Here is a 12,382-nt window from a genome sequence, read left to right as displayed (position 1 = left end):
GCAAGTGTGCACTCTGTGCCTGTACTGTTTGTGTATAGTCTGCGTATGCCTTTGAGCGATTAAAGAATGCAGTCGCCTGTGTAGGAGGCACTCACTGTTTGTGTAGCATGCTGAGTGAGTCAGTTGATGCACTTCACGCCTGTCTGAGATCTAGATGTTTCCACTTGTTCTGGTTCTTTTGACTCGCTCCTCCCTTCCTTTGACATAGCCTCATAATCAGCAAGATGAAGGGGTGGGTCAAGAGGGAGTAGAGTTTGGGGTGGGCTCTCCTTCATCTTTTTTTGTCTCCTGTGCACTCTCTGATCCGACCTCGAAGGAGGAGCATGGGGCGCATCTTTCCCAAGGCAATAGAGTCCACTCTGAGAGGAGGAAGTAGACCTGTCACTGCTTCTCCAATTTATCAGCTTCCCGTTAAGATTTACAGCTGTAGCAGGCCTTACTCTTTTGCATGAGAATCCATGAGCTGCTAAGAGGAACGAAGCACACAAGCATCCACACTTTCACATGCTGAATGCCCAAGAGCACATTTTCTCTGAGAAAAGAAGAAACTCTTTTAATTCAATTCAGTTCAGTTCATCTATGTAGCACCAATTCACAACACATGTCGTCTTAGTTCAGTTGATTCATACAGATTTCAAGTCAAGTAAATACATTCTAATTGATCCTGGTTATTAAACAATGCAGTCAAATTCAGTTTATTATTCAGTTATTCATTATTGGATAAAATGTTTTCTATCTAAGGAAACCTAGTAGATTGCATCGAGTCAATGACTTGCAGCATTCACTCCTCCTGGTCGAGCATGTAGTATGGGGTAAGAACGCTGTCAAAAACAATGTATATGTAAAGACGGAAATGTGTGCATATTAGTCAATAGTTGTGCATAAGTAGAATCCAAAAGAGGTATTGTATATTTTCTCTGTAAGAATATAAAATAAAATGTTACAGCTTCAAGAAATTACAAACACAAAGTTCAAGTTTACAGTTGTGGTTTATTCTTTATGAATACAATATGCTATAACAGTTTGTGCATACGATTTATTTTCTTCTTCTTCTCTTCTTCTGCTGGCGGTTCGCAACAAATTCAGAGGTGCATACTGCCACCTACTGTACATCATTGTATAACTCCATCCACTATATTCTATGTTTTAGTTTTGTATTTCATAAAAATAAGAACAATGCTTTATTTATAATAGTCTTAATTTCCCTCATATCTCCCCTCTGTTCCTAATATTCCTTTTAGACTGAATTACCTCCCATTCCGGCACTACGCTTACTGGCGGTGAGAAGTGTGACAGCGCATGCGCAATGCGAATTGACATCCAGAGATGTTTTCTGGTGTTGTAATTGAGGTTCAACGCCTTTGATAATTACAACTGTTAAATACTCAGTAATAATTGATAACTATTACCAGAGATGTCACTGTTTAATCAACCATTTCTGCCGAAACGTGGTGAACTTTAACCTTATTTTGACTGACAAATCACTCTTGCACAAAATAACACAAACGACTTCTTTTTATCTACGTGAACCTTTATTGAATCAACCGCCTGATACAATCAACTCTTCGATCCAATAATCTTCACCTACTCAAACATGCAAAGTTCTACACAAAAGGGTCAAATATCTAACTAAACAAAATAAAGCAAAACAGCAGTGGGTGTGTATGAGATCAAACCAGCAGTTATGGCAAAAGTGACAATATGACAAGGGAATATGGTGTTGAACGAAGCTTTGGGAGCACAGCCCGCCAGAAAGTGTAGCTCAGTGAGATGCAGGCAGTCATAAACCTTCCCCCAGAACACAAAGGGTTATAAAACCTTTGGCGACAACTCATAAAATATGAAGTTGAAGACAAAGAAAATGGTTGATTTTCACCATAAGGTTATTATAGCGGTCCAGTTTCACAGCGCACCTGCTCTCAGGTGTTCGCACAGTAAAAGCACAATCTTGCGAGACTCGGCGGTCTCAGAAAACAACAGGAATCACGTTTCAAAAGAACAATGGCATGCACATACAATTCAGAACACATTAGACTCTAAGTGGCGATTCTACATCGCACTAAATCTCCTCTACCCTGCCCAAGTTATTTCTAATAAAGCAATAAAAATAAAAGGTGGATTTTACTTGTTGAAGTCTTCCTTCTGGGGCAGCGAGTGAAAAAAAAAAAGGGGGATGAAGAGTTCCACGCGTCCGTGGATACTCCAAGAAAGTGGTCAATCTCCGTCTTTTGGCGTCCTTGGAAAAATATGATCTGACCGTCAGCAGTCGACTACTACCAAGCAAGGAAGGAAAGTTGCGTCTCCTTGAACTCCGTGGTTTTTGGTTACGTGTTGAACTCACGTCTTCGATCGGCAAAGTGAAATTTCTGGCCTTCTCATTCCAGAAACCTCTTTCATGAATTTTTCGTTGGCCAACGAAGGAGAATAAATGAAGAATCCACGTGGGACCTCTTCTTCTCCAGAGATGCGCTTCAGTTACTGGTCCAGCGTGAAAAGCAAAGGTTTTAAAGGGGCCACCTTCATTTATGCTTTCCCGTGACATCAGACTTGGGACGCCCCGTCATGTCAGCCGCGGTGGCCGCTGGGATTCGTAGTAGCGGCTATCCTAAAATGGCCGATGACGCCAAACGGCCTGGTAGTGTCCAGCAACGTGCAAATGGTCCAATATTCAGCACAACATGTGGTCCAACAGTTAGTCATACTGAAAGTTCTGCTAATAGCTACGTCTTGAAGAGAAACAGGGGTAAATACTGAAAGACAGGGCCAAGTGTATCATGGAAAACGCTAAGTTGCTGGCAGCAGTAGCTTGGCCGATACCCTCTTCCAGGAAGGTGCAACCGCTAAACACAAAGCCAGGGAAGGTGTAGCTTCTATGAAGAAAAAAAACAGAGATAACTTAAAGTTAAAAGCTGAAATATTAGCAAATAACGTTGTGAAGTAAGTTTTATAGCACCAAAGAAAATCTGTCAATCTGTGGACTGTCTCCAGAAGAACATTCAAATAAGGGATTAGGTTATCACCAGTGCAGAGCTTGCTCAGGATGGCAGCAGGCAACTGTGAGTGTTTCTACACACATTGTGAGCTTGGGCCCCTTGGACAATGGCCCGGTGTGAAGAAGGAATCGACACTTTGCATAAACTGTATGTATTGCTCAATAAGAGTGTTTGAAACTTTGGAAATGCTCATTATTGACCTTAAGTATACCACAGAAACATCTCACAAAAAGACCTCAGAGCACTAAAGAAGTAATGTTTGTTAAACACAAAATTTCTGTTAGACTCTTTGGCCACAACTTTACAAACAGCCATGTTTACACAACTTCTCTGGAAACTTCCAATGTTACAACCAACAGACGGACATTTTTGTAACCATGCATGAGTGTCAGACAGCCACAAAGCATTTATCAACCTTTGTCCCTCATCACATGTTTGATGTGCATGCTGAGATAAAAACAAGTACAATTCGAAACAATGTTGTCTACAAAGGCCTTGAGGAGTTAAGCTTTGGAAAGCCCCACAGCACACTATTCATTTTCCCTCTCCTGTGTCTGCCAGCCCACTCCACCCGACTATTATGGTGGGGTTACTCTCCTGGGACCCCCCCAACACAGACGCTAGTTTGGAAACCCAAAGCACAGCAGCCGGGGAAGGGGGGAAGGAAAAGACAAAGAAAAGAAAGAACGGCGTTCCTTGGCTGCATCTTCCTGAGTCTGTGATTTCCATCCCCTGTGAATGTAAACAAAGCCATGAAAGAGAAAAACACGGGCAAAGTGAAGAAAAGAAAAACATTTTTTTGAAAAAATTAATGGTGATAAAGCAGGAGAGATGAAACAGTTCAGAGGAAAAACATGTCTTGGCAAGAGCCGTGAGATACAAGTCACCAGCTCATTTACTGCTGCCACTGCCAGACACTGAGGGAGAGAGTGCAAACTGGCAACGAGAGCTGGCCTTCACAAATACTGGCACAGACAGACATTGCTATGCCCCATCAGTGATTTACAGAAGATGCATGTTAACATTTCAAAAAGAATAAAATTATGACTTAAGCTTTTTTCTTACATTGCAGAGTAATGTTCAGTCTCCGTTCCCACAGCTATATTTATGGCCAGGATTTATTATTACTTGAACATTTTCCATGTCACACAGAGGAGCTAATAATGCAAAGATTTAAAGGAAAATGCACTTTAATGAAGCGTATACAGAATCACAAAAACTGGCAGTAAACATGTGGTCTTTACATGAGCAAAACCAAAAAGTTAGTCCGAGTATATAAACTGTTGGTAAAGCACTGGACTTCAGATACAGATGCAAAAACATATTTAATACAATTAAAATTAACAGGTAATCCTCAAGAAAAGGCACAAAGGAAGGAAGCAGAACTGACAGCGACACAAGTAGGTCAAATATACTTTCCTCAGGAAAAAAAACTCATTTTTATTTTTATTACAGTATTATTATGGTCAAAATCAGCCGAAGTGACAATTTTATATTTAAATAATTAGAAATGAAAAAAATGAACTTTTCTTTACTTTTCATTTTTGTATTCTTTCCCAAATGAATTCCTGAAAATTCCGTGAGAAACACACAATAAAAGTTTGTCGTACTCAAAAATATTATAAATTAATCAGTTGAAGTCAAATTAGAAAATCATCAACTGTGTATATCAACAAAATGTGGTATGAGGGACTTTTGTAAGCCACTGTGACATGACTCAAGTCTGTAGACTAGTTTATAAAATATAAAAAAGAAATGTCTGAATAAACAATCCCAAAGATGCAGCCATGAAATCACAATCTCACAGTTCACATGCTCTGTACACTGTTGATACTGGAACTTCCTGTCAGCCAACAACAAATGGTAACACCTTGGCTCACTGTCACAACAAAGTGTAACCTGTGTGGAACAAAACAAAACCATATTAAAAAGTGTGTGTGTCAGTGGGTGAACCTGAAGAGAGAACAGGATACCAGGGACAGATTGATTAGGTGTCAGGAAAAAAAGGAAGGAGTTTTATGAGCAGTAAGCTCAAGGCTGTTTTCAACCCTACTACGCTTCATCTATTTTCCACAACCATTTTATCTTCCCTTGTTGTACACCTCAGTTTCCAGAGTAAAATCTCATAAGTTAGAATTGTGATGCTTTGAAAGTTCTGTTTCAACATCATACATCCGTTTTGAATAGTTATAAACATTGGCTTATTTTTGAAATGTAAAATGTTGAGATTTGTTTTTCCCTTTTTCCTGATTGTCATCTCTTGGAAAGAACATATTCACTAATCTAAGCCCAGAGGAGCCATGCAGAGCTCTGAATACACACAGAAACCATCTTTGTAAAAAAAAAAGAAAAAAAAAAGAGGATGTTCATTTAAAATAAAATGCTTCTTTATATCCTGACCTGGTGTAAAATATAGAACAATTCTGGTTGTATGAGTCTGCCAAAAACAACTTAGAAGTGCTTTTAAATCTGTGTCAAAGTTCCTATTTTGCATGAATTTTTAAAAACTGTGGCTACAGTGGTTCATAGTGGTGGATCAGACCGGATGTTCAACCAAAGCATGAACACTTTTTGTTTTGACAGACTGACCCGTAAACTTTGTTGTTTTCCCTTTTGATCATTTTATATCTGCGATTTAAGCCGAGCCAAACGATTTATGAAAAAGTTGCCTCCAATTCAGTGAGTTTTATGCACAGGAGATGAAAAACATCCTTGCCATACATCATATTTCGGAGAGAGGCCAGACATTGACATTACTGCTTCTTGTTCCTGCAGGGATGTGAGCCATAAAATGCATTAATTATACTTTGCTCTGAAGTGCATACTATGTAAACGTCTTGAGTCATCCTTCATTTCTGAATCTTTTGCATAGACAGATTACTGCATAGGCAAAGTTGGCATACATATGCACAAGGTACTACATAAAACGGGGAGCTTTTGCCCTTTTGTTTATTTTTTTATTTTTTTACTATTTTCCCCAAATCATTTGCATTTAGGTACTCTAATAAAGCCTTTTTGCAGTTTCCAAAATAAGAGAAAAGCAGCATTTCAATGACATATAGGTAAACAAGTCAATCAGCAACATGGAGCAAAAACGTAATAAGCATAAAAAGGCAGAAGATGTTGCTTCTGCATATAGCATCTATTTTAATAGGTTAAGCCAGAATACCTGAAGACGTTTGTGCCTCTGGAGGTGTCGTACAACTGCACCTAGTTCCAGATTCCTTTTTTGTGGTTTGTTGTAAAGGGAAAATTGAAACATGCAGGTCAAACATAGTGGTGAATCCTGAAATACCCGTTTTCTTTGCTTTGTTGGTTTAAACTGTCACATATCTGTGAAACAGCCATTTCGAGGATATCCTATCTATTCTGATAAATGCTCAAGTTATGCATTGAGGAAATTTATGTAAACAGATTGAATCACTTTCTACCAGACTTGTCCTTCTACTTCTGAACATGTCAGTCCTACTGTCCTCAACAACAGACTGGTGTAAGATTTATGGTTTCCATCTGCTTGCCTGCGTGTTTTTCCTCCTTTTTTTCCGAGTCTCAAAGTTGTGTTCATTATAAACCAACAAGCATTTGACACAAACAATCTTGTAACTTTGTTAGAATAAACCAGTTAAACATTTGATTCTTGATCATCAGAAACACATTTAAGAAGTTAGCTTTTGTTTGATGGTTATTAACTTAAACTATTATGATTGTTATGAACATTAGGCATCCTCACTCTTTAACTTAGTTTTCAGATACAGTATTTTCTCATGCAGTATGTATTCTCCAGGATTTCATTGCGATCGGATAATTTGTTTAGAGTTCTGAATAAAAGGGCATTATCGAAAGGTCCTGTTCGTAATTTTGTGACCTCTGATCATCTTTACATTTGTTTGAATGGTGGAGCTCCATGTTTTCAATGAGATGAGTCACCATCACTCCTTATAAGGCTTTGAAACATTAAATAAACAGTTGAAGGAGACACAGATTTCTTTCCAGGGGGGAGAGTTAAGAAGACTGCTACTGCTTCAACATCTATTCTTCAAATGCATGGACAGATAGTGTACCCATCGGGGTAAATTCAAGCCCATTGTTCCCTTTCTCTGGAAAGGTTGACGATCAAAAGTAAGCACTAGACAGCAGAGTAACAAAGAATTTCCAATATTGCTAAATTTCCAATTTTGCACCCCTGTCGCATTGTTGCATATATGCTTTGTGTTTCCATAGTGTAGGAAGATATACTGTCTTAGGTAGAAAGTGCTTTAGTATCACCTTCCTATGCATTTAACTCTGTGACATTCAGCACACTGTACCATGCATGCAAATTACCCAATAATTACATTGGCATTCTGATTACTTTGCCTAATAATTGTCTGACCCATTAAAGCTTTTTAAATGTGATTTCCAGATGGTCAGTTTATCCTTTAATATGGAAAGAAAAACACCATGAGACAGTGATTTCATGGCACATGTAACATATCACATCCTGACAGTCATGATGTGATTTCCACACCATTTATCCACCACAACACACACACTAATCACACTATGAGCACAAAAAGCGACGCACGTACTTCAAAGATGTGGCAGCACTTGATGTTTCACAAAATCTGTATCATTAAGCCATGTTTTTGATCTGCATACCACACATTGTACTATACGTCAACATTGCAAAAAAGGTATCCCACCACATCATAGTTTTTTTCCTCAGATCCTGGTCAGTGCCACACAACAAACTGCTCAGTGGGAAAAGGTGTCCACATCAACCGCTCCGAGCAGCCAGTCACAAGTACACGAAACGTCAAAACCACTCTATGCCTCGCACTGACAGATGTATTCCTCTTCTTCATCCTTAGTGTGGTTTAATGGCCTTTAACACCAACTTCTTTTCTTTTGGATTTTCCAAAGCAACACTGCAAATTAGTTCTAGCTCCTCGTCTGATGACGCCATGGCAAACAATTTGGAAAATGTAGGAATTTGTCATCAGAAATATAGGAAATTGGTATGCTCAACTATGAAATCGAGGACATTGCCCGATTATTTTCTGCCCTTACTCAGGTTAAGGGATTGCTGCAAAGTTAAGATTTGATGCAACCCGCTGGTTTAGTGTTAGACATTTTTGGATCAACTTCATCTGTAGTGTACTAGAACTGGACTGAACTGGACCATATGGTGGATTGATTTGAGTTCATTTGAACTGAACTGGACCTACAGGTCCTTCTCAAAATATTAGCATATTGTAATAAAGTTCATTATTTTCCATAATGTCATGATGAAAATTTAACATTAATATATTTTAGATTCATTGCACACTAACTGAAATATATCAGGTCTTTTATTGTCTTAATACAGATGATTTTGGCATACAGCTCATGAAAACCCAAAATTCCTATCTCACAAAATTAGCATATTTCATCCGACCAATAAAAGAAAAGTGTTTTTAATACAAAAAACGTCAACCTTCAAATAATCATGTACAGTTATGCACTCAATACTTGGTCGGGAATCATTTGGCAGAAATGACTGCTTCAATGCGGCGTGGCATGGAGGCAATCAGCCTGTGGCACTGCTGAGGTCTTATGGAGGCCCAGGATGCTTCAATAGCGGCCTTTAGCTCATCCAGAGTGTTGGGTCTTGAGTCTCTCAACGTTCTCTTCACAATATCCCACAGATTCTCTATGGGGTTCAGGTCAGGAGAGTTGGCAGGCCAATTGAGCACAGTGATACCATGGTCAGTAAACCATTTACCAGTGGTTTTGGCACTGTGAGCAGGTACCAGGTCGTGCTGAAAAATGAAATCTTCATCTCCATAAAGCTTTTCAGCAGATGGAAGCATGAAGTGCTCCAAAATCTCCTGATAGCTAGCTGCATTGACCCTGCCCTTGATAAAACACAGTGGACCAACACCAGCAGCTAACACGGCACCCCAGACCATCACTGACTGTGGGTACTTGACACTGGACTTCTGGCATTTTGGCATTTCCTTCTCCCCAGTCTTCCTCCAGACTCTGGCACCTGATTTCCGAATGACATGCAGAATTTGCTTTCATCCAAAAAAAGTACATTGGACCACTGAGCAACAGTCCAGTGCTGCTTCTCTGTAGCCCAGGTCAGGCGCTTCTGCCGCCGTTTCTGGTTCAAAAGTGGCTTGACCTGGGGAATGCGGCACCTGTAGCCCATTTCCTGCACACGCCTGTGCACGGTGGCTCTGGATGTTTCTACTCCAGACTCAGTCCACTGCTTCCGCAGGTCCCCCAAGGTCTGGAATCGGCCCTTCTCCACAATCTTCCTCAGGGTCCGGTCACCTCTTCTCGTTGTGCAGCGTTTTCTGCCACACTTTTTCCTTCCCACAGACTTCCCACTGAGGTGCCTTGATACAGCACTCTGGGAACAGCCTATTCGTTCAGAAATTTCTTTCTGTGTCTTACCCTCTTGCTTGAGGGTGTCAATAGTGGCCTTCTGGACAGCAGTCAGGTCGGCAGTCTTACCCATGATTGGGGTTTTGAGTGATGAACCAGGCTGGGAGTTTTAAAGGCCTCAGGAATCTTTTGCAGGTGTTTAGAGTTAACTCGTTGATTCAGATGATTAGGTTCATAGCTCGTTTAGAGACCCTTTTAATGATATGCTAATTTTGTGAGATAGGAATTTTGGGTTTTCATGAGCTGTATGCCAAAATCATCCATATTAAGACAATAAAAGACCTGAAATATTTCAGTTAGTGTGCAATGAATCTAAAATATATGAATGTTAAATTTTCATCATGACATTATGGAAAATAATGAACTTTATCACAATATGCTAATATTTTGAGAAGGACCTGTATATAACTAGACCAGAATGTGACCTTTGTGTGAACTTGAGATGATTTTTGTTGCGTGCTGACACTTTATAAATAAACTGACCTGAACTGATCTGAATCTGGGATGCAGCCTGGTACTGGGCTTCTTTTCCTCAGTCTCGTCTAGGACTGCATGCCCTCTCTAATGGTGCCCAACACTTAAATATGACCTGCACTGGTCTGTAAACTAAATGTAAAGAGAAGGTGAGTAATCTAGTAGGAAAATAGTGTAAATGCCACATAACTCACAACCACATCTCTATAAAGAACAAAAGAAACCCCAGATCAACCATAAAAATACATTTTTGTTAGTATCGATTTACTTTTTTAAACAAATCTATTGTTCCATCCAATATACTGAATTTTACTGTAATAACAAAATAATGTAATGTTTTTCTTCATGGTTTTCAACATTTTCTTTCTTAAACTTTGTAAATAATGTACAGTGCATATACCAAAGGTATCCATAGCATTATGAGCTACAATCACAAACGCCCATTTTCTCTGTTTTGGTATAATAGACCAACACAAAGCAGCACATTATGCTGAAGAAGAAGGAAAATGATACATGGCTTTTAAAGTAGTGAACATGTTTCACCTGTGTATTATATAATCCTAATATATGCAACTATTCTGTGAAGACCTCAGAGGTTCTAGTATCTACAAAGTCAAGGAACTCCCAGGTCTGGGATAGAGCTGTGAAGTAGTTTAAAACAGGAATAGGTTAAAGGACATCTCACAGAACAGTGTTCAATCAATCATCTTAAAATGGGAAGCACATTGCAAAACTGCAAACCTCCTTTAAACATTGATAAAATTAAAGCAGTATTAAATTAAAGGAGCATTATTCCGAGAAGCAGCCAAGAGACGAGTTGGAACTCTGGAGGAGCTGTAGATATCTATTGACAGGAAAATTATAAGTTGTGCACTGGACACACCTGGCCTTTATGAACGAGTGGTCTTTTCATAGTGTAGGCCTAAACCGAATCGACAATCTGTGGCAGGACCTGAAAAAATAATGTTCACAGACGCTCTTCAACCAAATCTGACTGAGCTAGAGCTATTTTACTGAGAAGAATGGGCAAATGTTTAATCCCCGGACATGCAAAGCTGGTAAACCTATCCCCACAAAAGACTTGCAGCTGTAACCACAGTGAAAGGTGGATCTACAAAGTACTGATTCGGGGAGACTACAACCACACGCCACACTTTTAAATTTTATTTTTTAAGGAATTTGAACAATCAAGCATGTTTTTCTTTTAACGTCACAGTTATTCACTACTTTGTGTTGGTTTGTCACATACGAAAAAGGGTTACGGTTTTCACATGACAAAATGTTCAATAATCCTGATAACTTGTGTGAATAAAAACTTTGTCTTCTAGCATATTTTATTTGTTCACTTACCGTTTCAAGAAATAGGGTCCTTTAGAATCACAATTACTTTATCTGATCAAAGATAAAATTAACTATTAAATTAACATCATAAAAAGGAGCTAGTTGCGACTTTTAAAATAAATAACTGGATCAGCTTCAGAGCTAGATAATCTGTGCTTAGTGAGTTTTTCAAATCCCCATGATTAAAGCTCTATAAGGCCAAGCTTGAGTATAAAAGAGGGTGTGCTTCTTCATGCAGAAAAATATACAATACAAAAATAGGGCAATGTTTACTGCATGTCCAAAGGGTTATATATAATGAAGGAAGTGCGTGTATAATGAAGGAAGCCTTAGTGAAAGATAAACACACCACACCTTGTACTGTCTTGTCCTGTCGGATCCTGTCTCACTGAATCAGCCTGACTGTGGCTGACTTCATATCAACAACAGCAGCAGCTTCGTTTTCCTGACTTTTTAAATGGGTGTACCCTCACCTCCCAGAGTTAACATGAGGATACACAAAATACAGGTTAACAGTGATGATTTCATTTAATAAGGACAAAACATTCTGGCCGAAACACACATGTAAAAGGTTTTTTTTCCCTAAAAATAATTACTGGTTATTCAACTCCCTGATGGTAGCAACTCAGCATTTGTGAGAACTGCCAATGAGTCTTACATCCAGTCAGACTTTGACTGGGCCACCTCAAAACCTCCATTTTCTTTTCTTAGCCATTCAAAAGTGGACTTGCTTGTGCTTCAAATCATTGTCCTGCTGCACAACCCAAGTGTGATTGAACTTAAGGTCGGTGTTGAAAAAGGATATATTTGGTAGAGAGCAGAATTCATTGTTGCATAAATTAGCAGCAACCATCACACTACTGCCACCATGTTTGACAATAGACATGATGTTCTGTATTGAAATGCTGTGCTATTTTTACAGTAGAGGTAACAGGATGCACATCTTCCAAAGGTTCCTCAGAAGAAGATCAAGATGCTTTTTGCTAAAATTAGATGAGCCTTGGTGCTCATTTTGGTCCTCATTTGGTGCTTGGTTATTGGTGTTGGGACTATCTCATGCATGTCCTTTTGCCCAGTCTCTTTCTTATTGTGTATTCATGAACAGTAAATTGATCTAGCGAACTTAAGGGCTGGAGGGCTTTAGATTTTATGTTATGTTT

This window comes from Girardinichthys multiradiatus, chromosome 22 (assembly GCF_021462225.1).
Source record: "Girardinichthys multiradiatus isolate DD_20200921_A chromosome 22, DD_fGirMul_XY1, whole genome shotgun sequence".
NCBI classification, from domain to species: Eukaryota; Metazoa; Chordata; class Actinopteri; order Cyprinodontiformes; family Goodeidae; genus Girardinichthys; species Girardinichthys multiradiatus.
This window is presented reverse-complemented; position numbering follows the sequence as displayed.